This window comes from Ictidomys tridecemlineatus, chromosome 10 (genome assembly GCF_052094955.1).
Source record: "Ictidomys tridecemlineatus isolate mIctTri1 chromosome 10, mIctTri1.hap1, whole genome shotgun sequence".
NCBI lineage: Eukaryota > Metazoa > Chordata > Mammalia > Rodentia > Sciuridae > Ictidomys > Ictidomys tridecemlineatus.
In genome coordinates this window covers 104,763,817-104,784,769 of record NC_135486.1, presented here as the reverse complement: position 1 = coordinate 104,784,769, position 20,953 = coordinate 104,763,817, and the positions used below count along the sequence as shown (strand labels likewise).

At 52.0% G+C, this 20,953-nt stretch overlaps 1 protein-coding gene across 4 annotated transcripts in view; it reads right to left on the bottom strand.

Annotated features, from left to right (window-relative positions):
- Positions 1-20,953, bottom strand: part of Elfn1 (extracellular leucine rich repeat and fibronectin type III domain containing 1) — a 61,900-nt gene that overhangs the window by 37,342 nt on the left and 3,605 nt on the right. The window contains exon 1 of one of the 4 annotated variants that reach the window (XM_078023577.1): positions 20,083-20,225. The exons of the other annotated variants lie outside the window; for them this stretch is intronic. The gene's annotated coding sequence lies outside the window, so the exon portion shown is untranslated. Of the gene's footprint in view, positions 1-20,082; positions 20,226-20,953 lie in introns of those variants that run through there. 4 annotated transcript variants of the gene reach the window in all.

The window sequence follows — 20,953 nt, the reverse complement described above, 5'->3', positions numbered from 1 at the left end:
CCCCCAGGAGCTACCAGAACCCAAGAAGATACGGAGGAAGGAAACAACACCTGTACTCAGAGCCCAGCACCTGCCCACTGGGGGACTGACAGCACAGCACTCACTTTCTGAGACCCCCAACCCCAAGGAGGGTGGAGATGGGCCTGCCTGGGTGGGGGCTGAATCCTGGGTCATGTTAATGGAGAGACTGGCCTGTGCCCACTACACAGATGACAAAACTGAGGCTGAAAGAGTAACAGCCCAGGCAGCAGAGCAGGACTGCCACGCACAGAGACCCCCCACGTCCAGGGCAGGGAGCACCACTGTTCCCTACAGGACTTTGGAAGGAAGCCACTCAGGCTTCCGCCTTAATTCCACAACTCTGTGAGGTCAGTCGGAATTAAGGAAGCTCCTCTGGTTTCCAATTAAGGAAACAGAAGCTCAGAGAATGGAGGTAACTTGCCCAAGGTCACAGAGCCCTCAGAAAGTTCTGGAGCTGGCGAGGACTGAGGACAGAGCCCCAGGAATCAAAAAACTTCCTGGAACAGCCCAGCCCTCCAGCCCCCGCTCGGCCAGAGGCAGCTGCAGCCCGGCAGGTCACCAGCCCCCAGCCGCCTGCTCACGACGTTGCTGCGGCGGATCCAGGAGGAAGACCAGAAGCTAACGTAATGCAATTTTCCGTGTTTGGAGAGCTGTGGCAGCGGCCACCTCTAATGATTAGCTCCGATTTTTCCTGGCTGTCTTTTCCTGGCTCCATGCAGATGTGCCCCTCGGTGCAACTCTTGGCTCCTAGCCCTACTCCCTGCCCTCACCCCACCTGCTAGGCTCGGGGGACAGAAGCACCCCCAGAGGATGAGCAGACACCCAGAGCCGAGGGAGCTCACACAGCAGCGGGGCCGGTCCCTGCAGCCACCACGGTGCGAACTGGGCCACTGGGGGCCTGCAGTTGGGTCCAGGCCGGTGCCCTGCGGTTGTGTCCCTAAGCAAGGCTGCTATGCCCCTGAGCTCCTCTCGACTGCCCCTTGGGGCCCTTTATAACCAGTCTCCGCTTCTGAGACTTGAAGTGCCGCTTGGCACACAGGCCACCGTGCAATTGTGGAAACTGAGGCCCAGAGTCAAGAAGGGCCTTGTCCGAGGTCACAGAGCCAGTGGCAGATTCCAGGAGGGTCCAACGTGGGACCAGGTCACAGGGCTCAGGAGACAACAGGAGCCCCGATGCCCAGCCCTTCTGGCCCACCAGCCCCCCTGCCCGCCCTGGGCTCTGGGCTCGTGGACACAATGCACCAACCTGACCCAGAGCCTGGTACTGTTGGGCTGGGCAGGCAGACGCTGCTGGTCAGGAATGCAAAATCGGCCTTTAAATACCTCAGCGATTTCATGCCCTGGCATCTCCCTCTCCCCCAGGCCGCCGGAGGCGCCGGGCCACGCTGCTGAGGCCTAATGAGCTGTGAAGGTCCATTTTTCAAAGTTAAACATTTCCTGGGCTCCCTGGCCCAACCTTTAGATACAGCTTGGTAACGTCCTGGGTGCAGAGAGCCAAGACAGCCCCTCAGGGAGCCATCCGCCACGCGGTATCCGCCAGGCCCTCATTTCTCACACCCAACACAGGCCAAGGGGACAGCTACCCTGTGGCCAACATGCAGGATGTAGGGCTGGGGCGGACAAGAACCGGGGGGGCAGGAGGAGGTAGGCCCAGGAGGCTGGAGGCCCAGCCCAGCAGTCTTCAGAGGCACAGATTGGACCCCCACCCCATTCCACAGATGAGCAAACTGAGGGGGTGTGAAAGTCCCCTCATGCCACAAACCACAGGGCCTTGTCCAACTTGAATCCCTCCGGGGTCTAAAACAGGGATAGGCACATAGGAATTGCCCTCCGAGGCTGCAGAGCATCAGTAGTAATCACATACAGCCCCGGCGTCTCTAACTGACCTGTCTGCTTGGATCGATCGGTCAGCTCCATGGGGCACCTGACCTGCTTCAGACCCCACTTCTCCCGGGGAGGGTGTGGTGGGAGAAAAATCCATCTGGCCAGCCCTGCTACTGCCTGACCCTCTGAGTTTGGTCAAGCCACCTCTCTGGGCTTTGTAATCTCCGCATGCAGTTTGGTGACGTAGGTGAGTCTCTTGATCTGGGGGCTTCTACACTCGCTTTCTTCCAAACCCCTGTGCATACTGACATTGTCATTTCCCATATCCCTGTAGGGACATCTATATTCATCATTCATTCTACATCCTGCATCACTCAGAAATATGTTTATCTATTCCTTTATTTAACCACCCATGTGTCCATCTGTCTGTCCATCCATCCACCCAACCAGGCACCTTGCATCCATCTATCCACCCATTCATCCAGCTACCCAGCCACTAATCCACCCATCCATGTCATCCATGTACCCACCCATCCACTCATCTATCCATCCATCCATCCACCCAACCATTCATCTACCTATCCATCCACCCATCCATACATAAGCCCATCCCCACGTGAATTCACCCATCCATCCATCCATCCATCTCATCCATGCACCCATTCCTCCACCCATCCATCCACCCACATGTCCACCTATCCCTCCATTCAGTGGGTCACCCATCCATTCATCTGTTCACTCACCCATTCGTCCATCTACCCACCCATTTACCCACCCAGTCGTCCATCCATCCACCTACCCACCCATTTATTCATTTATGAAGCTCATGTTCCAAGAATGTGGTGTTCCAGGGCGGGAGCCCAGGTCCCTGACTCCTGTCCTAATGCATTTCCAGGATGCCAGGTGCTCAGATGGCTCAAGGGGCACTCATTCTGTCACTGCATGGGCTCTGATCCTTCCTGGGCCTCACGAAGTCCTCAGAAGCAAAGGGATCAGACCCCTGTCCCTGTCCCCCCCATTCACACACACTGGCCCTGCCCTAGGACTGTGTGGACCTGGCCGAGACCTTCTCTGCCTGTAACAAGCACACCACTGCAGAGGCTCCAAGTCGGGCCACAGCCAGGGAAGCTGGCTGGCTCAGGGGGCTGTGAGCGGACAATGTGGAGAGGGAATTCAACAGAGTGAATCAAGGGACAAGGTGCGCCTTGTCCTTGCCACCAACTCCACAGCTTCTCAAGGGTGTCTGGCGCACCCGGGTTCCACCCAGCTGAGGCAGGATGAGGCTGCCCAGCTGAGCATGTGTTTATTCTACATACAGTGGAGCATATAGAGAGACCCAGGCTAAAAAAGGATGTCACCACTCAATTATTAAAGAAGGACGAGGAGGAGGAGGAGGAGGAGGAGAAGGAGGAGGAAGAAAAATGATTGATAAACCTAACAACTTGGAATAATCTCCAGGAAATTTGGGTGAGTGAAAGCAAATCTAATCCCCAAAAGTTACACGGTGGATGATTCTATTTGTAGATCATATTTGAAATGACAAAATTACAGAAATAGAGAACGGATTAGAGGTGTCCAGGGGTGAGAGAGGAGGCTGGGAGTCAGAGAGGTGGGTGTGGCCCAGTGCACAGTGCTCTCCTGGCGCGCTCGAGGCCCAGCGCTGAATGCATACATAAAGCAATGAGGGAGATCTCTGTGTGCTGGGACTTGCAGCGTCTGGATTGATTGCCGTCAGCATCTTGGTTGTGACATGGTGCTCTAATTTGGAAGATGTTACCTCTGGGGGAAACCAGATAATGGGTACATGGAATCTCTGAATTATGGAGTTGGAACTGTACGATTATCTCAAAAAGTTTAAATGAAATAATGCTGTTGAAAATAAATGACATGGGATAGTAGAGGATAGGAAAGGCAGCAGAATACAACAGACACTAGTATGGCAATATGTAAATCAATGGAAGTGTCACTGATGTGATGCTGCAAGCTGTATACGGGGTAAAAATGAGAGTTCATAACCCACTTGAATCAAAATGTGAAATATGATATATCAAGAACTATGTAATGTTTTGAACAACCAACAATAAAAAAAATAAAAATTAAAAAAAAAGATAAGCTGTGCAAAATGTATAAATATCTCTGTTGCCCTACAATAAATGGCTCCTACTCCTGCTGAAAAAAAAGAAAAGAAATGACACTTTTCATTAAAAAGAAAAAGATCAGCTGGGGCGGTGGCTCAGTGCTAGAGCACTTCCTGGCATGTGTGAGGCACAGGTTCAACCCTCAGCACCACATAAAAATAGATAAGTAAAATAAAGGTTTTTTAAAAAAAAAAAAAAAAAAGCAAAAGACCAACTGGATCAATAGAGATGGGAAGACCTGAAACTTGAACCCATCCTCATACCACAGATAAAAATGAATTCCAGGTGGGATGACGTTTCCAACGTCAAGGGTAAAACAACCTGGCTTCCCGGGAATCCCATGGAGGAGCATCTTCAAGAATGGGAGGGGTCAAATGTTTCTTTATGAGCTAACAAAGAGCATCCATCCTAAAGGATGATTGGGACCACCTTAAAGCGAAAAGCATCTTCTCATCAGAAGACACGACGGCAGAGTAAAAAGATAAACCATGCATAGAGTCAAGAAAAAAAGAACTGAGAGGGAATTCCTACCAATGTATCAGATAAAGACAAGCATCAACTAGAAGAAGGGGTGAGAGTTTTGAACACAAACTTTGCAAAGAGGATAATTCAAATGGCCAATAAAATTACCAAAAAAAAAAAATGTCCTCACTAGAAGGGTTAAAGTGGAAAGGACGGAAACTATCAAGAGTTGGCAAAGAAACAGAACAAGCAGAACATCCATCTAGTGCTCATGGGAGGGTACGACCATTCTGAAACACTGTTCTGCGGAATCTACTAAAATTGAAAGTGTTCATAACTTATAACTTTATTACTTACCCAAGTATTTGTCCAGCAGAAGTAAGCGCACATGTCCACCAAAACGTAAGTATAGGGACATTCATGGCAGCACTATACATAATCACTGAAAACCTGAATAGCCACCAGTAGTAGAATAGATAAGTGGAATACTACACAGCACTGAAAATGAAAGGCTATCTCTACAACAATTTGGCTCTCAAGATACACTGTTCTGAGCAAAGCAGCCAGCCTTGGAAGAACATGTACCTCTGTGGTTCCACTCACATCAAGTCCAAAAGTGGGATTGCAAATCAGGTTAACGGAGAGGTCACAGAGCTCTCAGAAAGCCCCACGAGACACAAGATGAAGGCCATATTTTACTTCTTGACCTTCGTGGTTCTTATATGGATTTCACCTTGTGATATTTCATGAAGCTACATATGTTACTTTTTAAAAAACTTTGTTTTGCTGAGTGTGGCAGCCCACGCCTGTAATCCCAGTGGTTTGGGAGGCTGAGACAGGAGGATCCCAAGTTTGAGGTCAGCTTAAGCAACTTAGTGAGACCCTGTCTGAAAAAAAGCAGGGTGGGGGGTGGCCAGGGATGTGGCTCAATGGTTAAACACCCCTGGGTTCACTCATTCCCTGGTACCAAAACTAAAAAATAAAAATGAAAATGTTTTTAAAAGAGCATATTATGGAAGGGGGGGGGGACTTCCAACAAAGCGTAGTAAAAGATTTGCCAAATCCTCTTACAAAAACACAGCCATGAACTAAACAGAGTTCTCAAAAATAATCATTTCATCATCCTGGAAATTGACCAAAGAGATTTACTTATGAAAAATGACAGAACTTTGGCTAAGACGAGGGCATCTGTACTAGGAACGGCTCCTGCCTCCTGCATCCCCGGCTCCCACCCCAGATCAGATCAGTTCCTGCCGTCACGTGAGCAGGGCAGGCCGCGAACTCTGGAAGCTTCTCTGCCAGGGGTTGATTTGGCTTGGAGCAGAGACACCAAAGTCATGCTCAGCCGCCTGTCTCAGTGACGAGCGCAGGGGGAAGACCAGCGAGAGTCTTCAGGGCTGAAACTGGGATCCAGGCAGGGCAGCAACAGACCGTAGTCAGAACTTGATACAGAGAGACATGGAACGTGACAGTCACGGAGCCCAGTGACGGGCGGCGGGTACACACCAGCAGAACAGAGACCAAGCAGTTCAGCCTTTCCTGCCCCTCAGAGAGGCCCCCCAGAGGTCTGGCAGGAAGCAAGCCTTCACACCTGGCTGATCTTTGCATAGACTCCTAAACCTGCCTGCAGATGGGTCCCCAGACAGCAGGAATCTGGCCGGCTCCCAGCTCCCGGTGTTTGACCCAACCCTCAGCCAGTCATTGACCTCAAAGCTACACAGAGAGGTGGTCCCCAGGAAGCCAGATTTGCAGGTAAATGGATGGAGACTTTCATGCTAAGCAAAATAAGCCAATCCCCCCAAAATCAAAGGCCAAATGTTGTCTCTGATACCTGGATGCTAATTCGCAATAAGGGCCGGGGCTAGGGAAGGACTAGGCAGAGGGTCGTGATGGATGGAGCAGGGGTATGGGGCCAGGAAGGATAGCAGAATGAATCGGACATTATGACCCAGTGTGCATTTATGATTACAAAACCGGTGTGATTCTACATCATGTGCGACCAGAAGAATGAGAAGTTATGCTCCATTTATGTTTGATGCTGTCAAAATGCATTCTATTTTTTTAAAGAGAGAGGGAGAGAGAGAGAGAGAGAGAGAGAGAGAGAGAGAGAGAGAGGAGAGAATTTTTAATATTTTTTTAGTTATTGGCGGACACAACATCTTTATTTGTATGTGGTGCTGAGGATCGAACCCGGGCCGCACGCATGCCAGGTGAGCACGCTACCACTTGAGCCACATCCTCAGCCCCAAAATGCATTCTAAAGGCCATGGGTAACTAATCAGAACAAGTAAATAATTAAAAGCAGGGATTCTAAAGGAAGAAGAACAGAGACGTCCGTGGTCGTTGACGGAAAATGGATCTCACAGCTCTAGTCCAGGTAAATGACCAAACACTTAAGGAAACAAGAAAACCTAGCAACTCTCAGGGGTTAAAAAAAAATCAGAATCCAAAGCCACTATGATCCATCGCCAAACTGTCCATTTTCAACACAAAATTATGAGACATGGAAACAGAAAAGGGTGGCCCTGGCTGAGAAGGAGAAATCAAATAGAAACTGCCATCACCCCCGACCCCGACACCAATCGAGCAGACAGAGGCTTCAAAGCAGCCAGCATAAATATGTTCAAAGAAACGAAGAAAACTGATTAAAAGAAGGAGAGAATGACAATGAGTAAAAAAACGACAGAACTTCAACAAGGAGACAGATTCCCTTTAAAATGGAAAATTCAGAGTTGAAAAATATAATAACTGAAATGGAAAGTTCAACAGCACCACAGAATTAAAGTGGCACAGTCAGAATATTTGCCTAATTTGAAAAAAAAAAGAAAAAGGTCAGAAAAGGGGAAAATGACATGAGACATAAAAAAACAACCAAGAAAAATGGCAGTCCTAGGAAATAAAAAACACTAAAATGAATGTGCTGAACGGCCCCATTAAAAGGCAGAGATTGTCAGGCTGCATTGAAAGAAGGAGATCCAAATATATATATATATCGTCTAAAGAGCTGTGTTTTATTTCCAGTGTGCAAATATGTTGGAAGTAAACGGATAGAAAAAGATCTAGATGCTAACTGTTGCCAGGGTTGGGTGTGGCTCAGGGGCACAGCACCTGCCCAGCACCACAGGGGCCCCGGGAACTATCCCCAGCAGCACCCCCAAAACAACAAACAAACAAACAGCAGCCGTAACCCAGCCAGAAGAAGTATAAATATACTTTAAGACAAGAAATATGAGAAAGACAAAGAGAGATAATTTCATAGTGATAAATATGTTGATACCTCAATAATCCTAATTGAATATGCTCATGAAGACAAAGTCCCAAAATACACAGGGCAGAAACGGACGGAACGGAAAGGAGAAATAGATCGCTGAGACCCAACAGTCGGAGGTTTCAAAACTGTGCTCTCAACAACAGGAAGAACCAGAACGCAGCAGCGTGCAGAAGAATGGATGGCACAGTCACCGGCTCTGACAGCCGACATACACCAGGCCACCCAGAGAGCTCCATCCACCTTTCAGGGCACATGGGAACATAAAGCACTATTAAGAACTACTTTATGACAGCAGAGGGGACAGTTTAGGCAGAGTGGACAAATTCCTAGAAAGACAAAAAATCACCAAAACTGATTCAATAAGAGATAGAACTTCTGAATTAAAAAAAAATTTTTTTTAGAAAACCCATGAATTTAAAATCTTCCCACAGGGGCTGGGGATGTGGCTCAAGCCATAGCGCGCTCGCCTGGCATGCGTGCGGCCCGGGTTCGATCCTCAGCACCACATACAAACAAAGATGTTATGCCCGCCAATAACTAAAAATAAATAAATAAATATTTTTTAAAAAATCTTCCCACAAAGAAAAACCCAGGCCCAGATGGCTTGAGTAGTAAATTCTGTCAAGCATGTCAAAAAATATATGTATCAATCCTTCAGAAACTTTGAGAAAAAGAAAGGGAAACATTGCACATATTCTGTGACATCAGTGTTTTCCCTGATGCCAAAGACAAAGATGTCACAGGAACAAACACAGGACCTGTCTCAGGAACAAAGATGCAAAGATTCTTAACAAAAGTAGCAAACTAAAGCCAGCAACACAGAGATAGACCCCATGGTGGATTTCTCCCAGGAATGCAAGGTTGGTTTGTCTCCTGAGCATCAACCCTGTGACATACACACTAAGACAGAAGGACAAAAGCCTCATCAGCACCAGATGGATGCAGAACAGCGTTTGACAAAATCCAACACCCACTGTGGAAACTCGGAAGCCAGCATCAGGAGGCAGCCCCTTCCTCAACAAGATAAAGGTGGACCCCAAAACGGACCCAAAGCTTTTCCCCTAAGACTAGGGGAACAAAGCACCTCCACTGATCAGCATTATTCTGGAGGCCCCAATCCGTGTTACAAAGCAAGAAGAGGAGATAAAAATCCATGCCGTTTGACAAGGAAGATGTAAACCCTCCTTATTTGCAAATGACATTATCCAGCCTGTAGAAAATTGTAAGCAAAATGACAAAAGTCTAGAACTAATAACCTGATAATTGCGTTGGCAAGGTCGTGGGACAAAGAGGATCAATATACAAAACTCAATCTTATTCTTCTGTACTGTCAACAAACCATCCGAAAATGAAATTAAGAAAATAATTCCATTTGTAGTATCGTTAAAAGACCAAAATATTAAGGAATAAATTTAACTAAAGACATTCAGTGAGAAAATTGCTAAGAAAAATTAAAGAAGATCCAAATAAATGAGAAGTCATGGCATGTTTGTGGATTAGAAGGCTTACGATTCCCCAATGGATCTGTAAATTAAACACAAGCACATCAAAATCTCAGCAGGCATTTTTGCAGAAATTGACAAGCTGATCCTAAAGTTTACATTGAATTGCAAAGGACTTTAGAAGAGCCAAAGCAATTTTGAAAAGAAAAAAAAAAAAAGCAAATCTGGAGGATTGACAACTACCTAATTTCAAAATGTACCACAAAGCTACAGTATTCAAGACAGTGTGGTAATGCTCTAAGAATCAATGTCTACATCAAAGAACTAGAAGTGAGAATCCAGAAATAAACTCTGACGTTCATGGTTCCAAGAAAATTCAATGCAGACAAGATAGTATTTTTCAAAAAAAAAAAAAGTATACCAAAAAAAATGTACTTTGATCTTTACATACCATACACAGACATTAACTGAAATCAGTCAGTAAATCTGTGCCTAAGAGTTAAAACTATAACACTCCTGGAAGAAGACAGAGGGAAATCTTTGTGACCTTGAATTAGGCAAAGAAACTAAAACCATGATTCATAAAAGAAAATAATATTGGTAAATTGGACTTTGAGTCAAAGGTGCAGTCTAGAGAGATAACCATTAAGAAAAGGAAAGACAAGCTACAGTTGGGAACAACAGGCTTAGAAATCTTTTTTTTTTTTCTTGTGCCAAGGATTAAAAGCAGGGCACTTAACCACTGAGACACACCCCCAGCCCTTTTTTATATTTTATTTGGAGACAGGGTCTTGTTAAGTTGCTTAGGGCCTTGCTAAGTTGCTAAGGCTGGCTTTGAACTGGAGATCTTCCTGCCTCAGCCTCCCAAGCAGCTAGGATTACAGGCATGTGCCGCCACACATGGCTCTGGAAATCACAATTCTGGTAAAGAACTTACATCCATAAAAATATATAGACCTCTCACCATAGTTTTGAAAATAAGATCAACCCATTAAAAATGGACAAAAGATTTGAATGGACATTTTATCGAAGAAGAAACATGGGTGCCTGACGAACGCAGGAAAAGATGCTTGACCTCATTGGTCACTTGGAAAATGCAAATGGAAACCACCATGAGATACTTCTGCACACCTGCTTTGATTCTCTTAAAAAAAAAAAAAAAAAGACCTAAAACAGCAAGTGCTCTGAGCAAGCAGCCCTTTTACATTTGCCGATGAGCATGCAAAATGGTCCAGCCAATTTGGAAGCCCGCCGATTTGGCAGTGGGTTAAGAATTTAAATATAAACTTATCAGATAGTGTGCAGCAATTCCACCCCAAGGAATCTACCCAGGAGAGATGAAGACCTGTGTACCCAGAGGCTGGTGCACTAACTTCACAGCTGGGTTCACAATGGAGATGTCCATCCATGGTCTGCGGTACGATGATATGATGGGATATGGGTCAGTGATAAAATAAACAGGCTGCTGACACACACCACCACATGAATGAACGACAGGGAGCACTGCGCTCATTTTGTTATTATGTTGACGTGAACCGTCCAAAAGGTAACTCTGTAGAGACGGGATGCGGGTGAGTGTTGGGATGGGGAACTGGCTGCAAATAGGCAGGAGGGACCCCCGCTGAGCTGATGGAATTGCTCTAACACTGGTTTGTAGCCCTGGTTGTGCAACACCATAAATGAATGAATATTACTGAATCCCACACTTAAAACAATGGACGTGCACTCAAGACCTGCGGTGCATGGATCATCTCTTGGGGAAAAGTGCTCAGAGAAAGGGGAGGTGCACAGTGTGAATGAGCAAGCATCCTGCCACGGCCGTGCCTGTAAGCTGAGCAGGCTTCTCTCAAAGCCCCCCAGGGTCTAGTTCCAACAGAGGACGGCCCCCAGATCACCTCACAAGCCCCGGAAGCCATCCAGTCACCTGTTGCTTTGCACTCAAAGCAGGGGGACTCCTAAAATCCAACTTGGAATTCTGTCCCTTTTATGATCTTCTTTGGATGCACCTATAACTAAGGTGTCCCAGTACCACTCTGGGCCACAGACCAGTTCAGGATGGGCCTAGGATGCCCGGTGGGAACAGCAAGACAATTTGATTAAAAGCACAGTATCTGGAGTCCCAGACCTAGGCCCAGAAGGTGTCCACCACATGAGTGAGGGAAGGAACACCCTCTTCTTTGACAAGTGAGTCCTGTGTCCTGACTTCCTGGCCGGGAGCCGGGAATGAAGACGTCTGCTGTGGGGTCCCCCTTTATCACATTGAGGAAGGGGCTGCCTCCTGATGCTGGCTTCCGAGTTTCCACAGTGGGTGTTGGATTTTGTCAAACGCTGTTCTGCATCCATCTGGTGCTGATGAGACTTTTGTCCTTCTGTCTTAGTGTGTATGTCACAGGGTTGATGCTCAGGAGACAAACCAACCTTGCATTCCTGGGAGAAATCCACCATGGGGTCTATCTCTGTGTTGCTGGCTTTGGTTTGCTACTTTTGTTAAGAATCTTTGCATCTTTGTTCCTGAGACAGGTCCTGTGTTTGTTCCTGTGACACTTTTGTCTTTGGCATCAGGGAAAACACTGATGTCACAGAATATGTGCAATGTTTCCCTTTCTTTTTCTCAAAGTTTCTGAAGGATTGATACATATATTTTTTGACATGCTTGACAGAATTTACTACTCAAGCCATCTGGGCCTGAGCTTTTCTTTGTGAGAAGTTGTAAATTAATTGGTCTTTTTCTTTCTTTTTTTTTTTTTTTACTCAGATGTTGTGTCTCTTATTGAATCGGTTTTGATGATTTTTGTCTTTCTAGGAATTTGTCCACTCTGCCTAAATTGTCCCCTCTGCTGTCATAAAACAGTTCTTAATAGTCCTCTGTATTCCGTGTGCACTGAAAGGTGCACGTTGCCCTGTGGATAGACCGTCATGTGAGTGACAGCTGTGACAGTGCCGTCACTCTCTTACACGCCTGCCGTGTCAGCGAAAGCTCATTTGCTTCAGGTGCTGCTGGTTCTGTGCTGCCCTCGGTCTCTGCCCCTCCCCTCCCCTCCCCTCCATCTTGGAAATGGGCAGTGGGAACCGGGGTGGCACCTCCCACACAGGCGTCCTGGCATTTGGGAGGCTCACTGGTGTGTCCATGTGCCCATGAAGGTCCCCTCCACGCTGGCTCTCCTTGCTCTAATGTCCTGTGTCACTAGGGCTGTGACACTGACTCCCTCACTCGTTCTGGTGGACAGGCATGAAAAGACAGGGGTCATCCTGGTGCCCATGCAGGGGCGAGGGTGCCACTCAGGCAGGGCAGGATGCACCTGGTGCACTGGACCTTGGAGGGGCAGAGAAGACAAGGGGTCAGGAAGCCTGGGCGGGTGGGGGTGGGGGGCTGCACTTTCAACAACTCCTGGGCCTGGAGGTGGGGGGCAGCCTGCACTGTGGGCATGTAGAACCCTGGGTTGGAATGGAGAGGGAGCGTGTGGGGGGTGGAGGCTGGCCTGTCCAGGCAGCCTGGACCCCACTGGCCAGTCACCCTCCACCCAGACCACCAGTATCAGCTGTCTGGGCTTCCCTTCCCCTTGAGTCTCAGCACTTTCTTCCGTAAAATGGGAGTGGGGTTCAGAGACTGGCAGAGCTGCGTTCTGGCCCCTGTGGATATGGGCCTGGACCAAGTCACTTGCCCGCTGTCTCCCCATCTGTGAAATGGGCACACAGCACGTGTCTCGGCTGTGTGAAGATTCACAGAGGCACTGGCCTGCCGAGTGCCCAGGCTGGGCGGGAGTGAGGGTCTGTGGCAGCAGGTGGCTGGATGGTGGGGTGGCATAGAGCTGAGGTCCCATCTGGGCAGTGGGCTGAGGTCCAGGATCCTGTGACACTGTGCTCGTGCGAGCATCTGTGCCAGCAGACATGCAGGCATGGGCCTCCCTTTGGGGGTACCTGTCAGGGTGTGGGTGACGCGACCACCTTCTCTGTAAGGGTGCACCTTTTCCTGTTTGGGGGCAGCTGCGCAGCGCCGGGGCTGCCTGTTTCAGGGCCCTCCCATTTGATCCCTGACTCATGTGGATTAGGCCAGTGGCTGCCCTGGATTTCTGGTAAGTTGTTTTTTTCTAAAAGACTGTCTCTGGCTAAGCACATCCTTCAGATCCAGCCTGTTCTTGCTCTGTGAGGACACCATAAGGTGGGGACCAAAATAAACCAGATGATGGCAAATGCCTGGGAACCCAAAGTCTATCCCCAAGTCTCCCCAGGCTAGGGGAGCCGGGTGGCTCCCAGACCCAACAGGTGAGGGTCCATTAGGAGCCCAGGCATCTCCATGTGCACCTTCCTCTTAAACCCCCATCCACTCGAATGAATTTGCAAAAAAAAAAAGAAAGAAAAAGCAGCCAAGTTCATTTTATAGAACCCAAGCCCTCAGACTGAGAGGTCTCACGTTCATCAGCAGATTCAGAGCCCGCATCTGCCACCTGCTCCAGTCTCTGAGGGCGGAAGGGGCCAGGGCCCAGAGAGGGTGTGCACATGCACACGTCTGTGAACACAGGCACATGCGTGTGCATGTCCTGTGCTCACACGGACACTCATCTGCACCCACTTGCAGCTAAGATCCGAAGGTACCTGGGGAAATGGGCCCTGAGCTCTGCCCTCACTAGCATCCCCCAGGGATCCCAAGGGGTTTGTCTCCCCCAAAAATAAATCTCTGAAATCTTAGCGGATGTCAAAGGGGAAGCAGGATTTGCTTTATGCAATCATACTCTCTAGGGCTGCGTCCCTCAACTCCTAATGGATATAAATGGGAAAATGGGTTTTGCTTTACAGAATATTTTTCTCCACAGGAACACAGCTCCAACGTTTTCAGCAATGTCAAAACACAAGTTTCATGCGCTGAGTCCCCCCATCACCAGCCTCATCGCCCCAGTTGAGGCTACCCTCCCAGACACCAGCAGCCTCCCCATGGAGACTCGTAGCCTTAAAATTCTTTCTTCACCTACAGCCAGAGGGGCCGTTTAAACAGACACGTCCACTGGTCTCTCGGCGGCTGCAAACCCCAAAGCTTCCCCAGGCACCCAGAAGAAGACAGACTCTTCCTAGGAACTCCGACACCCTGGCAGCCTGGACCCGTGACTTCTCCATCGACTCCCAGCCCTGCGCTCGGCCACATTGGCCTTGCCCTTCCTCCAAAGTGCCCAGCACCACGCTAAGTGCCTGGCTCTGCACCTGCTGTTTCTCATCCCGGCAACCTCTTTCCTTGCCTTCTCTTTCTCAGGAAAACAGAGGTCTCCTCCTGTCCCCCAGCTCCTCCTCCGCCACCACAGGACTCCAGCGTCACCGAGGCTCTGAGTGAGGGTCCCCTGGGGCAGAATCCAAAGTGCGGGGAATTCTGCAAGCAGCAGAGCAGCTTTGTTTTTTCCCAGAACATGTGTGGACAATTTCTTTCCAGTGCTGGGGACTGAACCCAAGGCCCGGTGCCTGCGAGGGAAGCGCTCTATCCCTGAGCTCCACCCCCAGCCCCCACCCTAAAGAGGGGAGGCCAAGGCTCAGGGAGGGGAAGGGACCACCCAGGCCACATTGCATCAGAGGCTCCACAATCTGAGTCTCCCTGCCCAGGGCAGTCTTTGGGACCAGAGCACCCCCTCTGGGCTCTGCTCCCAGCCCTGGCACCCTGGGCTTGGCTACTGCCTTAGACCCATTTAACACATGGAAGGCAGGGGGCCTGCTCCCGGGTCACATGAGCAGCCACTGGACTACCCCTGACCTGCTGCTGGGTTTACCCACCCCCCAGAGGCTTCTGCAGGGGCTATCACACCTGAGGAAGGCCGGTCAAGGGGACAGCAAAGGCCCTGGCACGTAGTCCCACTCAGGGAGAACCGATAAACAGGGGGTGAGGGTGACCTCTCTCCTGGAACCACAGCAAACCAAGAAGTTAGAGGTTCCTGGGGACACTGGACAGGGGGCCAGAGTGCCCTGATGCTGCATAATGTCCCCATCCCGCAGGGGGCAGGCAACCTCTCACAAGGTGGTCAGGGATCACCACTTTTCCTGACGCACACAGGGAGCTTCCTGGGCATCTCAACTGGGTGCCCCTTGGTCAGCTCTCTGACTTCCCAGATGGGGCCCAACGCAGGGGCCCCAGCATAGGCTCTGGCCTATGGTCCAGGATCAGGAAACACATCCTGAAGGCCCCAGTCCCTCAGGCTTCCAGGAAGGCCTTTGTAGGCGCCTGGCAGAGCGTCTGTGCTGGGGGCATATCCGGGGCACTGGCTCAGGCCTTTCCCCAGCAACAGGGACGATGAAGCCACGCAGCTGTTGCTGACAGTGTCCAGAGGTTTGCTCCCCATGCACTCCCCAAGGCCTCTACAGTGCCCACCGTGTGCTCAGGCAGGGTCCAGAGAGCCCTGGCAGTTGGCCACGGCCCCTTTTTCCATAGAGGACTCCCAGCCCCAAGGCCAGCCAGGAGCCGTCCTCTTGCCTGCGTGGGGTGGGCATGTGGCTGCCTGTGCCTCTGTGTTTATTAAACTAGAAGAAGTTAATGACTAAGAGGTGCCTGAGTTTGATCCTGCTGAAAATAAAACTCGGATCTGTCGGTAAACATGAGGGAGCCTCCTGGCTGTCAGTCATCTCCGGGGTTCCCATCCGAGGCAGGATTCCGGCTGGATCCAACCATTTCCAGAGGTGGGGGCGGTGCTGGCCAGGTGTGCACAGTGCATGGGGCAGACCCTGGAGCCTCCTGTCACCCCCTCCTTGCACGCATGAGAAGCTCTCAGCTCCCTCTGTGCCCTGTAAATGCTTTGGATCCCACCACCCCTCACAGAAGAACCGTGGGAGGGGACATATGGCAGAGAGCTTCGGAGGGCTGGGGGTTTTGCAGAGTAGAGTCACAGTGGACTGTGGGCTGCTTACCCTCCCCTCCACGCCGAGAGTCAGCCCCCACCATTAAGGCAGGGGTCTGAAAAGATGCTGACCTTCCCTGAGTTGGGGGGAGGGGGTCAGGCATAGGGGCAGAGGTGGTCAGGCATAGGGCTGGGCCTGGGTGACACTCTGCCCTGACACTAGTTCACTGTCCTACTGGGCCTCAGTTTCTCCATCTGTCAGATGGAGGGATTGCATCAGAGGCTCTGCCAGCTCAGTGGCCAGTAGCCGATGGGCAGGGTTGAGAGGTGTTTCCTGCCAGGCTGTGGCTCACCAAACCCAGCCCTCTCAAACCCGGCCTCATTTGGGGGAGCTGAGGCATTGCAGAGAGAGAGAAGCAAGGCCGTGTCCCTGCGTTGGCCCCCAAAGTCCTCCCACCAGGCTCTCTCCCTGCAGCTGCCAGAGACCATTCCAGAGCTGGCCGAGGGAGCTGCCTGCAGCAGAAGCCCCCAGGGTGGCAGATGTTCGCGGTCCAGTCCTCGGCTGGCCAGCACCCTCCAGCTGCTGACAGAGCGTCCTCCGTGATTCCTGCCTGCACCTTAAGGGCAGCCAGACTCCTCCTCTGCAAGGGCCAGGGGCTTGGGGCAGAGGAACATGGGGATGGTTCACAGGACAGTGGGACCCCTGAAGAAGAACTGGGCCATGAGTCCTGAGGAGAGAAGGCTCACCGTTAGGGCAGGAAGGGAGGCTGAGTCATTGAGACTCGGGTCCCCCAGGACAGAAGAGCCCCAGGAGTCATGGCCAAGTGGGCAGAAGAAGGGTTGCTGTGGAGCAGCTCAGTGCTCAGACACTGGGTCACCCTATGACTCAATTTCCCCACCCACTCCTGCTCACCCCCCAGGGCACAGAGAGAGCAGGGGGATGAGCCACAGCCGTTCTGTATCCTACCCAAGAAGGCCCTTCGGGCCCTGCTGAGCTCCCTGCTGAGCTCCCTGCCGCACCTGGTCTTGTGGGGACTCCTCAACACTGACCCGCCCCGGGTCTCCCCAGGTCCTGCCCTGCCCGCCCCTTCTAGGAGACCAACAGGGAGAGTCTCAGGAAAGTAGCCGGGGTTGGGTGAGGACTGCAGAGAAGTATCACACGGCTGTAGCCGCCACCACTTCTTGCTCCCCTCTGGTGCCACTGGTTAGCAGGGACTACATGGGGGAAATAGGTGCCCCAGCAGCCAAGGTGACCCCTACTTTGCTCAAACTCCTGACCTGAACCAGCACAACAGGATGCTGCGGACACCTCCCTGCCCCACCTCTCTGACCCCGCTCACTGCGCAACCCTGGACCATACCGGGCCCTACCAGGGCCTCAGTTCTCTCTCTGTGTATCTTGGACAGATGACACCAAAATCCCTGCAGTAACTCCCCCAACGGCCACCCAACAAAGAGCCACTCAAGGCCAACTGACATCTGAGGCTCTATTGGAAGAAACTGAATCCATGACGGAAAACAAAAAGGGGAAGGGCAAGGTGGGGGAGATGACGAATGGATCCAATGTCCGCGGCAACTCCACCATCCGCTCCAGGTTCACGGCCGGAAATTTATGGCCCCGTCACCTGGCCCTGGAGATCCATCTCCTGCCTGTCACTTGCTAGCGTTTCTCATCCTGCCGCCCTCCCTCTGTACATATTTATACGCCACCCACCCTGGCACCTACAGGGTCTGCCTGTTTGTTTTTGAGGAGAAATATGAACACCCTGGGTCCATGCATCTCTGCTCGTAAATTTCTCCTGATGCTCCGGTATCCGAGTCTGGAGACACTCACAGATAAGGTCCCCTACTAATGGGGACTGTATGTATCCCTTGGACTGGGGAAAGGACTACAGGCTAAGGGGTATGACCCAGGGAGATGGGGGAAAGATTTCTTGAGTGTTTGGAAAATTCTATTGAAATCTCAGGTTCGTGTGTGCGCAGGTGCATGGACATTGGGGACAGACACAGACACAGGCAGAAGCTCCGGTACTCGACCACTGATCCAAGTCTCTGTCGTAATTTAGGTCCTACTAATTTTTCTCTCTTGGACTAGGGTTCAAAGACTCAGGATCCAAGGATTTAGGCCCAGTGATTCCAAGGCCAAGGTCCAAAAGAGGGGCTACTCTGAGTTCCAATCCTAGGTTCTCCTGTTTCTTGGGGAGGAAACGGGGGTCAGCCTCTCCCCAGCCCAAGTGTGGGGACCCCACTTCAAGGCACTTTATAAATTGCTGTTTTCTAGAGAGAGTCCTATGGGGGCAGAAGGGAAAGGGCTTCGTCCTCCCTCCGCGCCACTCTGGCCCCAGGTGAGCACCGGCAGACCTGCCCCCAATCCAGGTCTGTCAGGCCAGGGAGTGCGGCTCTGGTGAAGGCACCAGCCTTTCTCAGAGTCACGACCTGTCTGTGCCGGGCCTGCTGTATCATCATCCTGGGGATTTGCAAGTGGCCCTGCCACCAGGGCTGGGGATGTGTGGAAGCCTGAAGGGGCTGGAGGAGTGGACACACGTCACCAGCCTTTCTGATTTGGAGACCCTGAGGCCCTCTGCCTAACAGGGGTTCAGACCTCCCCGGCCACCATGAGGGACCAAGGTGCTGAGGTCCTGGCCAGGCTCCAAGCCCCCTCAAAGGGGAGGTCCGCCTCTAAAACTCTGGGCCATCTGGAGTTGGTAACGAAGGACAAACCTGGAGAGGGACTTAGGAGTCCATCTCCTCAATGCTTGTCAATCAAAAGATGACAGCAGGAAGGAAGAGGAGGCCAGGGGACCGGCTAAGCAGAAAAAAAAAATGAGGTTATTTGTGATTTTAAAGAGACATAAACCCCATTCAATCTATTTCCTCTCCGTGCTGGGTGGAGGCTAGGAGACAGTTTCCACAAGATACAGGGTGGGGAAGTTCACACTTTGTGCTTCTATCTCTGCATCCATCTGGAGCTCCTGATCCCAAGGGTCCTGGGATCTCCTGGAAACTTTCTGCACAGCCCCCTCTAAGTGTTGGGGTCAAAAGGCAGACACAGCCAACTGGTTCTGTCTGGACACATGGGAAGACAGGTGCCTTCACCTGAGCATTTGCTGGGAGGTCTCTATCTGGGTGAGGCTCCCAGCATGGAGGAAAGGTTTCCCCGATTCCTGTGTGCTGGCTAAGTCTTCATTTCACAAAAGGCATTATCATTATATTGATTATATTCCCATCTTAGAGATGTGGAAACTGAGGCTCTATGTCATCTAACCCAAGGTCAAACAGAAGACGCCTGGAAGGACCTGATTTTGTCCTCAGAGGCTGTGGCTGTCCACCTGTGTGTTGGAGGGGAGACAGAGCCCCAGGGCACCCTCCTGAGCACCATGCGGGATGGAGAGGAGACCCTGGAGTCAGGCTGGAGGAAGTAGGTTCAGCAGCACCCCACATACACACCCCATCCTACAGAAGACCATCAGGACGGTCCCAGGTGGGTATCCACCAAGTTGGGAGCAAAGTCCCCCACTTCATGCCAGGGTTTCAGCCCACTGGTGCACACCACTGAAAGTGGCCCTTCCGGAACATGGCCAGTCCAGGCTGCTAAGTGAGGAGGCTCTCCAGGTTTTGACCCAGGGCTGCGGGGGCAGGGATAGTAACGTTGGGTAGAATGGGGGTCAGGGACTCAGGGGCAGCACCACTGTTCCCGGGTAGGGCAGGGGCTGCCGAGGGTCGAGGGCAAGTGGCAACCGCTCTGGAGAGCAGGCTCAGGTGAGGCGGTGAAGGAGGAAGGAGGATGACGAGGGGTAGAAGTGCTGAGGAAGAGGCAGCTCCGAGAGGAGAGATTGTGCTGGCTGCGGTAGTGACTCCGAGACGACAGCTGGACCCCGACCCTGTCGGCTCTGCCTGGCAGGGCCAGCGCCGGATCCACCACCAAGTTCTTCCAACTTTGCCCGCTGCGCTGAGATCGCGCACGGGGCCCGGGGCGCACCCAGAGCCCGGGGCGCACGCAGAACACGCGAGGTTGCCCAGAGACTCGAGGTAACGGGGCCTGCGCGTTGCCCTGGTGGCCGGGGTCCCACGCCCCCGGCTCGGCGCCCGATCGCGCTCCGACGCGGGCTCCACGCTTACCTGCCTGGCCCCGCCGCCGTTCCGGTGCTGCGCCCGCCGCCGCTACCACCGCCGCCGCCGTCCTTCAGGCTCTAACTTCGCTCCCGGGATTGAAATTCCTCCCCAGCTTCGCCCATCGATCTGCGCGCGCCCCGCCCCTCGCCGCGCGGCCGGGGGGGAATTCGCTCTCGCCGCCCTCCCCCCCGCCGCCCGCCCTCGCTCGCCCGCGCTCCTCCACCCCCTTTCCGCGGCTCGAGTCCGGCTCCGCGCCGCGCACCCTCCTCTCCCTCCCCCGTCTCCCCAACCCCTCTGCTCTCGCGCTCGGCTCGCCACCGCGCTCCTTCTCTCCGCCGGAGCCAGGGCTCGCGCTGCACGGACGAGCTGGGGGGTGTTAGGAAGCACAGGGGGTGGGCATCCTCGAGGTCCCTCCCACCCACATCTAAAGGGGGGGAGCCGGCAGTTGTTGCCTGAACGAGCCTCGCATGACACCCCCCCCCCCACTTAAAGCAAAGCCAAGGCATTCTCAGGACCCTGGTGCTCCCCTGGGTCGGGCTCAAATCTCAGAGGGCTGGAACCTCGGGGCCGAGAACCCAGGGAACAGAGAGGGCTATCTCCCCCTCCCAGCCCTGGCCCCCTCCTTCCCTCACTCACCCCAACCTCTGGGATGACTTGGGGGGAGGGCTCTCGAGTACTCCTTCAGCTCGGTCTGACACAAACTGCGTGAGCCGAAGCCCCCCAGTCCGCGTGTTACAGGAAGGGAAACTGAGGCAGGGGCGTTCCAGAGGGTTATGCCAAGCCACCCAGGGCATCCGAGGCAGAGCCCCAAGGATAGCAGGGACCCTCAAGACGGAGCCCTTCGGACTTCTCACCCTGCCGGCATGCCTAGACGGTG